The following is a 9,472-nucleotide window of genomic DNA, read 5'->3' as shown; positions in this document are numbered from 1 at the left end:
CACACATTTGTTCTTCGATCAAATAATGAACATTTAGAATCACATATATTATTAATACTAAAAATAGAATTACATTAAACTAATGCAACAAAAGCTGCTCAATAATTATCAAAAACTTCAATCCCCGCAGTTCAGGCACCTACAAGCGATTCCTGAGGAAGTGTTTTAACAAGGAAAATGACACAATGGGTCAAACGGTACTTCATTAACACCAATTTGTTTTTTTGTTTGTTTCTTTTAAAGTTTATGATATATCTGTAAAGAAAACATCCAGCTCTCAAGTTGTCAGTTAATCAGCTATAGTGACTGATCTGGCCTGGAGGTCATTTTGCTTAGCTTTCCCTGTAACACACCAACGCCCACTACAGCAAAACATTCAGGCCTGACCAAACCTCAAAATATCCTTTAACAATAGTACATTTACGGCACATGGCTTAGAGGAATGTCTTGAATTGACCCCATTCATTGAGCAAGATAAAGGCCTACCACACCAGGTGCACGGCCTTTTGTTAACTAAGCAACTCTCACACTTACACTCTCTGTTCTCAGCACTGCAGTTTCCTAGGGACCTGAAAATCCCCATGTAACACATAAACAAACGTCATGTTATGCATTTCGATTTAGCTTTTTTATTAAGAGTAATGTTTAATGTACCCGGCGGCTGCTGGCTGGGCCTGCGGGCTCGTCACTGCATCCCCTGTGGCTTCTGCTCCGTGGCTGCTGACCTCATGTCTGGGGCTTTCCTCAGCTTTTTCCAGGAAGGTGGCGTGGTTGCCTCTCCGGTGGTCCTCCTTGGGCTTTCGCACATTGGGGGGCCTGTGGGTGTCCGGGCCTGGGTCTCCTCCATGTCTGCTTCATGCTCTGAGGGGACCCCCCCTCTAGCAGATTGTTAGAAGGATAAACCTTTTGAACTCAAGCGTGCTCACACACACAGGTGTGCACATGGTTGCTCACAGACAAACTAGATCTTCCTTAGCTGCTACCTTAAAGCATATCGTGCGCTGTCGGTCTTGTGTGCTGCTCAATAACATTCAATATTTAGTACTGACTGTTACTTACACTGTCTAGGTCATTGCTTTGATCTCTGTATTGTGTTGTTCTCTTGTTGCTTGTTTTCGTTTTTCTTCTTTTAACCGGTGATCCAACGGATTTCCTCAGTGTCTTCTGTCACTGTCCCCCTCCCTTCCCTCTGTTTTTCTTTCTCTCTTTCTGTCTAATTGTCTGTCCAATTTGTAATAACTTAAAATAAAATAAAATAAATAAACAATAATAATACATATCGATCAAGTGGACCAATATGGCATTGCTATATTTTCGCCACTTGAAAAAATACATCCGTTGGGCATCTTTCCTGGCCTTTAGCAATTCAGAATCGTTGTCTGAAGTACCAAACGGGACAGGCCAAAATAGAAAAAAGAAAAGAAAGTAGTGTTTAAGTTGTTATGTTATATTTTGTAATTTAATTTTACAAAACTGATGAGTGTTGTAGGAACAAGACAGAAATTGTCACCTAACAGGGTGTGTGACAAAGTGGAGGAGCAGTTGCAATGCTCTCCATTTGTCCCATATGTGTTTACCTTTTTTTTTTTTTTTGCACACTGTACACATTATTCTGTTTCTATGTATTTGCTGTGATTTGCGGTTTGTCGGGTGACATTGCTTCACTCACTATCCCCGGTTTGTTTGTGTAAGCGTTCTGTTGCCGGCAAAGCAAACATTCTGCAAATTAAGACAAATACTCAGTTATGTTTCTTTATATTTTATTATGTTACAGATTAAGTCATTTCTTCATACTTACTTTGTTTCTCTTTTCAGTTTTCATGAGGGTCAGGTGTGGGGAAACGCCTGCCTGGTATTTCCTCATTTTAAAGTGCTGATGATGTCACATATGACATCAGCAGGTCTAACCAAGGTGAGGGGTTTCTTTTTCCACAGAGATGCTTCCTTTTGTTTGTGTTAAGGTTTAAAGGGATTTGTTGAATGTTTTTCCTTTCGTTAATACTGCCATTTAGTTGTGTAAATGTGCATGTTAGAAGTGTGTAGAGGTTTTGTGTTTTTAGATAATCTGTGCAGAGTTTTAGATCCCTCAGTTTGAGTGAGTGGTACTGGCTGGGCAATTGGAGGGAAATTGAAGGCCCTATTTAAAGCCAGTCTCTACCAGATGCAGCAGAGAGGAGTGCTGCGCTGCGCTGCGCTGCGCTGCGCTGCGCTGCGCTGCGCTGCGCTGCGCTGCGCTGCGCTGCGCTGCGCTGCGCTGCGCTGCGCTGCGCTGCGCTGCGCTGCGCTGCGCTGCGCTGCGCTGCGCTGCGCTGCGCTGCGCTGTTAATAGAGTTGATTTGGGGGGGGAAGTTTTGTTAAGTTACATTAAATTAAGTTCACTGTAAATAAATTGCTCACCTTGGAAACCTGAAATGTCTGCGTAGTCTGCTTCCCTACCACCTTCCTTGACGTTCGAGTCTGACTACTTCAAATCAAATCACTTTTATTGTCACATCACATGTGCAGGTACATTGGTACAGCACATGTGAGTGAAATTCTTGTGTGCGAGCTTCACAAGCAACAGAGTTGTGCAAAATACAATAATGTAAACAAGCAAAATACAAGAATGGCTACATCTGAAACTAATAAATATATGTACAATATATAATAGTATATGCATTTCTGGATGTGTATACTAAATATTTTTCTACGTGTGTGTACACATATTTTACAAATTAAATAGAGTAAACAATAAATAAAATATATAAAATAAAATATACAGAGTTGAATATGTGCAAAACAGTGGCATTACTGTACAGTATGGAGTGCATAATGTTAAAGTTCCAGTAGTGAAGCTGAGGTGTCTATGACGTGTTCAGCAGTCTGATGGCCTGGTGGAAGAAGCTGTCTCTCAGTCTGCTGGTACGGGACCGGATGCTGCAGAACCTCCTTCCTGATGGAAGCAGTCTGAACAGTTTATGGCTGGGGTGACTGGAGTCCTTGATGATCCTCCCCGCTTTCCTCAGGCACCGCTTCCTGTAGATGTCTTGGAGGGAGGGAAGCTCACCTCCAATTATCCGTTCAGAGCACCGCACTACTCGCTGGAGAGCTTTGCAGTTGTAGGCGGTGCTGTTGCCATACCAGGTGGTGATGCATCCAGTGAGGATGCTCTCAATGGCACAGTGATAGAAGGTCCTGAGGATGCGGGGGCTCATGCCGAATCTTTTCAGTCTCCTGAGAAAGAAGAGGCGCTGCTGCGCCTTCTTCACTGTTTTGTTTGTGTGTACTGACCACGTAAGATCCTCAGCCAGGTGTACTCCAAGGAACCGGAAGCTGCTCACTCTCTCCACAGCAGCGCCGTTGATGGTGATGGGGATGTGTACTTCTCTGCACCTCCGGAAGTCCACTATCAACTCCTTTGTCTTTGCGACGTTGAGGGTGAGATGGTTGTCTTGACACCAGTGGGTCAGGGCGCTGTACACACACTGATACACACAGGGTGTGTATCAGTAAACAACAGAGTGAAAGCAAAATGCAACACAAAAAACTTCCAAATGCTGCGTCCTGATTGACAGTCTTGTGATCCACACCAGTTACTATTCCCTAATTTTTCCCAATTTTACACACACACACAAATTGCACAGTGCACACAAGTCTGAAAACATGGAGCTCATGTATCAGCAACATAACTTCAAACTGCTAAACTCAATCATTCAAATACCATTCTAAATCAGAGTTTTGTAAATCTCTGAACACAAAGTGCATCATTAGGTACACTTTGGTTAGGCCACAGAAGAAGACGAAGAGCGAGAGTAAGATTAGAGGAGGCCTAGCAGGCAAAGGAAGGATTTGTTTTAAAGTAAGGAAAAAAATGTGTATATGTTCACCTGATCAAAAGAGAAACCACTGTGGAGACTGACAGTCATTTGTACTTGAACTACTCTGCATCTCACTTGATTACCATCAGGATCAAACACTATCCCGCTGAGTGATGGTGGGCAGTTATTTCGAACCCTATAACATGAGATTCAACTGCATCAGAAATAATCTCAGGAAAAAAAATCTATTATTCCTACTTCAGTGTTCACTGTTGTGGAAAAATACCTATGGCTAAAAACAATTTGTTAAAATAATTTTTAAAAAGTTCCGTACAAAAGTTTGGTATTTTATAAATGAAATAGACAAATTAAATAGTGTGGTTAAAGAGATCTTCTGAATATTTTTCTCAACAGCCACTGAACTTCCTAAAGTGTGATTTATGGTGCTGTAAATGTCTGTCCGTGTACTTGGTTCCAGTGCCTCCACCTGACAGTGGAGCCCTGCAACAAACTCTCCAACAACCAAAAAGTTTCACGTGAAGACTGTGCGCCGCCGGGTTTTCCTTGCCCGCTCCAATTTTACTGGATGTTAATGCTGTGGCTGATGCCACCTGACTTTTAGTGTTTATGTTTTATTGGTTTTTACTGTGTGTTCTCCCCGGCCACGGCTGTTTTAATTGCTTTTAAACCGTTTTGTGTAATAAATTATATTTTAGAAATACAGTTTTATATTGTTCTATTCCTTTGGCTGCTCCACTGCTCTGTCTGTTTTTTTTTTGGGGGGGGGGGGGGGATTACCCTCCTTAGAGTAACACCTGGTGACCACTTACATATGCAGTACAGCAATTTAACCAGCCTTTCCATCTCAGCATCTAACTCCAAAATGAAAAGGTCTGCGGGGTCCATGTTCCGGTCGCGATCTTCTGTCATGTGAAGGCTGTGTGCAGGCAGGAGTGGTGGACCCAAAGTGCAGACACACAGAGCAAAAAGGTGAACTCAAATGCAACTTTAATGGTGGATGGCAAAAAACAGAAAACTGGCTAAACTGGAAATACGGCTGGCTGGCTGGCTGGCTGGCTGGCTGGCTGGCTGGCTGGCTGGCTGGCTGGCTGGCTGGCTGGCTGGCTGGCTGGCTGGCTGGCTGGCTGGCCACACAGTGTGGGATGATGGCAATCACAACCCAGACAAAAGAAAACACAGGACTTAAATACACAAAGGGAGCAATCAGGAAATGGGAAACAGGAGGGGAACACGGCTGGGGCAAATCAGGGCTAACGATACAAGGGAAGCAAAACCTGATACAATAATCTGAGACATGGATGTTTTATAAAGTAAAACAGGAAACATAACACAGAGACGCGGACTTGACAAGGGGATACAGCAGACAGGGGAGACAGAGCAACTAAGGAACACAGACAGAAAACAGAACACTAACAAAGAAACTGAAAGACTAGAAATGATAAAAGATATTAAAATCAAAGTTCTTTTTTTTTTTTTTTTTTTTGTGTCCCGTTTGGATCTTTAGCCGTCAGAATTGTTGTCTTAAGGCCAAGAAAGATGCCAAGCAGATTTATTTTACCAAGTGGATCATCATGGCCTTGCCATATTGGTCCATTTGATTGACCTTTATTATAATTATGAATTTATTTTATTTTCAGTTGCTACAAACGGGACAGACATGACTGGGGGATAGGACAGGGAGAAAGAATGAAAGAAAGAGAGGGAGAGAAAGAAAACCAAAGGGGAGAAGAGACGGTGAGAAAGGGGGAAGAAAGAAAAAACAAACAAACAAAACACCTGGGTCACCTGTATGGAGGAAAAAAACAGAAGAGAAAGCAAACAACAAAGAGCAACATAATAAAAAAACAGCACCATCACAATAAACTAGCTAGCAGTAGATATCAGTAGATACTAAATAATAAACGATATTGTGCAGCACGCAAGATAGACAGCGCACAATGTGCTTTGAGGCAGCAGCCAAGAAAGCTGTAGTCCGCGTCTGTGAACACCCGTGTGTACACCTGTGTGCATACCTGTGTGGATCAGCATGCTTGCATTCCAAAGGTTTCTCCATGTAACGATCTGCTAGGGAGTGTGGGGGGGCCACAGCCCCGTCCTCCAGGGTATGAAGCAGGTATGGAGGAGATCAAAACTCCAGACATCCAGAGGCCCCCAGAACACAAGAGACCAAGGAAGACCAACAGAGGGGCAGCCGCGCCACTGTCCCAGAAAGAGCTGAGGAGAGTCCCAGATGAGGGCTCACTCAGCAGCCGCGGAGCAGAAGCCAGGGGGGGTTGCAGTGACGCGCCCGTGAGCTCCGCTGGCAGCCAGCCGTGCCTGAGTGACCGAGCCCCAGGCCGAGAGGCCGGGGGCACCCCACCTCCGAAGTGGCCCGAGTGAGCCCCAGGCTCCAGGCCCCGATAAGCGGCCGCCAAGGAGTGAGCCGGTGTGTACCCGGACGCCCACCCCCAGACACAAAGAACCACCAACGCACCGACACCTGAGGGAGTCCGCCACTGGCAGGGGAAGTGGTGGTGGGTGGAGATAGGCCTCCAAACCTTGGAGGGCCTGAGATGTCCCCAGAGAGGTGGCGTCTGATACCCAACCTGACATATAGACACAGACATACAGGCACACACAGACACAAACATCCATTCCCACCCTCATGCTCTCATATGCACTTACTCCACACTCAACCAACGTGGAGACAGACATAAAGAGACGCTGTACACACGATCACACTCCCCAAGCGTACTCTACAAACCGGGTCTAGGTACCCTTGCCCCTGGAGGGGGGAACTGCACCCAGACCCAGGTGGTGTTACCCTTTTCCCTGCGGTGGGGAGAGGCAGACCGCCCCGACTCCGCAGCAGCAGGGAGGCCCCACACTCCAGACCGCAGTCGGACGGCCAACTCCTCCTAGCCCCCCCGCTCCAGCAGGTCGCAGAGAACGGGGGTGAGAGAAGACTCCAAACCTCCCTCCACCCGCTCATTGTAGTGTTGATGCATGTGTGTTCTAAGGTGCATTTAAAACCCAGGAGGGCATGGAGCTACCTGCCAGAGAGCAGCAGGTAAGCGCATAGTCCCTCCTGCTAGCCCTCAAAGTCTACGTGTATTTAAAATTGAGAAAGTTCAATAATAATGCAAAACTGAAAACTCTGGGTCGACGACCCAGGCACCCTAACAAAAATGAAAACAACAAAATGCTTTTGATACCTGAGAAGAGGTAGCATAGTAGTAATGGGAGATCGGTTTCACTCACCAGTGTCAGATCATATTCCAAGATCCATTTGTGCAGTCATTCTCCAGGACGCCACTGAGCTTCTGATGTTTGATACCCAGCAGCCAATGGCAGTGTATAAACCGGTCTGAGGAGGGTCGCTGTTTGGAGAAACGTTTGAACGACTGAGATTTAAGGAGTAACGTTTTAAACATTACCTTTCATAAATTTTTACAATTGCAAAGATTTATTTATTTTTGTGACCTTTCACCCTCGTTTCAAAAATGTAAAGATGAAAACACAATTTTCAAAACTATATTCACAAAACTTCTGACTCCTATAGCAAAACAGCATGAGCAAGTGAAAATGATTTCTATGTTCAAAACTACACAATGGCCCTCATTTTCACATAGGAACAAAGGAAATAAATACATTGCTTGTAAGCTACTCCTTCTCTCATCTTATATTATCTTGTGTTGAAGTTATCTTTTAGTGATGTGTGTCACTCATAAATATCATCAATTACAGTCTAATTTCTTGGTATTATCTGATGGATGCTGGGAATCTGGATTTTTTGTTTTTGTTTTTTTGCACTGAGTTTAATCTGAGGAGGGCAGATCACGCGCCATCCCAGACTTTGTCTTTTTCTTTTCCTTTTTGTACTTAGAAAGGCCATTCGTACATCACTAACAACACAGCATAATGTTTTTTAATGGGTTATTTTTTCTTTTACGGCTTTGTACGTGCACTGCCGTCATCCTGGATTGGTAGTTTTATTTTGGAGAGTCTCATGTTTCCATGTTTAGTGTGTTTAGTTTTGCCTCCACTGTGGCGTTGTGTTAATTTGTGTCAGCTGTTTTCCCCCAGGTGTTTCCACTTCCCTCATTACCCTTCTGTGTATTTAAATCCTCTGTTTTGAAGGAAGGCTCAGTGGAGGTTGGAGATTGTAAATGAATCGCCTAATCTCCCTCATTGTCGTCAGGAGTTCCCTCATCTTGATTGGTGGGTAAAGGAGCAGGGCGTGTCTCTGCCTGGATTTCTGCCTGTCCGCCAGGATCCTGCAGCCCATGTGTGTCTGTGTCAATATGCTGGCATTCAGTTTGACACCCTGTCTCATATCTAGCACTTCTAGCTCCAGGATACTAAACCTCATACTGTTGTAGGTAGGGCAGGGGGTTGACTGTCACGACCAGTTAATGGCTGCTGTGAATCCATGACAATAACACTACTCAGGGTACATCTCGGGGTCAAGGAGTTCCCCAGATCAACACAAATGGTACGGTTAGTGATAAGATGGCTTTAGTTACGTTCATTGCAGGAGTGATAAACAACACAGCTGATGTGAAACCTAAGCAGGAGCTTATTGTTAAAGCGGCAATTAACCACTTCAGTCGAGTCAGGAAACATGATATTATTTTATGTACTCATGGTACTTATCCTTCAATGGAATGCAAGGAGTCTGTTGGCCAATGGCCAGGAGTTTAAGCATTTCATCACACGACATAATGTTAAACCAGATGTCATTTGTATACAGGAATCTTTGCTTAAATCATCTTTGGATTTTGTGTTGTATGGGTATAATGTAATAAGAAATCACAGGGACCGTGGTGGAGGGGGAGGATGTGCAACATTTGTCACACACGACATCCCATACAGACTCCTGGGTAAAGGCAATGAATTGGAGTATGTTGCTATTGAGGTTTGGGACAGGAATGAACCAAATGTTATTGTGAATTTCTACAATCCTTGCACCAGATTGGAGCCGCGTCTTCGTTCAATTGAAGGCAGTGATTGTCGTAGAGTTATTTGGTGCAGGGATTTTAATGCCCATAGCAGAATGTGGGGAGGTGGACACACAGATCCTAATGGTAATGTAATTGAGGAATTGATGGAAACATACAAATTGGTGTGTCTGAATGATGGTAAGGGAACCAGATGTAATGTTGTTAATGGAACGGAGTCGGTATTGGATTTAACTCTGGTCTCAAATGTCCTTGCAGGAATAAGTCAGTGGACCATCAGAACAGACACTACCATAGGCAGTGACCATTATCCTGTTTTCACTCTGTGAAATAAACTTACCACAGAGCTCTACACCTAGCTCTATATAGCCAAGGTAGGGAATAGACAAACCATTAGCCGCTTTAAGCTGCAACCAATGACAAGCTTGGAGACGCTCTTGACCCCAGGACTCCAAATGCTGGCGGAAAAAGCTTTCAGTTATGGTGGACACCATGGACCCCGTATCAACCAAACAAGGTACTTTTATGCCGCCCATGTCCACATCTATATGCGGACAGGATGAAATTAATTTGAGACTGTCTCTGGACCATTAGAAACAACCCTTGAGCCATTAGACACCCCACCTGAACTGTGGCTCGGCAGTACGGAGGGTGCTAGTTTTCCGAAGCCGTATTTAAAGGAGAGTGCCTGCGATTATGCGGAGGGGCCTGCAA

The sequence above is a fragment of the Rhamphochromis longiceps genome, linkage group LG1 (assembly GCF_057381845.1).
Source record: "Rhamphochromis longiceps isolate RC_006_pf linkage group LG1, R_longiceps_female_GT1.1, whole genome shotgun sequence".
NCBI lineage: Eukaryota > Metazoa > Chordata > Actinopteri > Cichliformes > Cichlidae > Rhamphochromis > Rhamphochromis longiceps.
The sequence above is the reverse complement of the archived record's forward strand: the minus strand, read 5'-3'. Positions refer to the sequence as shown.